Here is a 479-nt window from a genome sequence, read left to right as displayed (position 1 = left end):
TGCTGGTTGAACTTACCAGAGATGCACTAGAGTGCAGTGGGCTGACTCATCCCGGAAAATTACAGGTAAGTACACAAGCCCTGCTTAACTCTGAAAAGCACATCTAGGCTCTGACCCCTCCAGGGCAACCTTGCTAAGGGTGCATTTGGATCTATAGGGCTGACCCCCATCAAGAAATTATGGGGCGGTACACAAGCCCTTTTTGGATCAGAAAGGCATGGCTGGCATCTGGCCTCCTCCTGGATCATCTTTGCAAGGCCAACCTTCCCCTCAAAAGGACAGACATGTCCAATATACTCTTCGGGCCACAAGAAGCGGGCATACCTCTCTCCCTAACTGCGTACGTAGGGCCACCTTCCAATATTAGGGAAGCCTTGCTCCTCAGTATTTCATGGAGGCTGCACTGAACTTACTTCTTGGGTCTCATATAGGTAGGTTTGCCTCTGTCTGAAAGGGATAAACCTGCTAGGATGAACTTT

This window comes from Tupaia chinensis, unplaced genomic scaffold, assembly GCF_000334495.1.
Source record: "Tupaia chinensis unplaced genomic scaffold, TupChi_1.0 Scaffold000688_1, whole genome shotgun sequence".
Lineage (NCBI taxonomy): Eukaryota > Metazoa > Chordata > Mammalia > Scandentia > Tupaiidae > Tupaia > Tupaia belangeri.
This window is presented reverse-complemented; position numbering follows the sequence as displayed.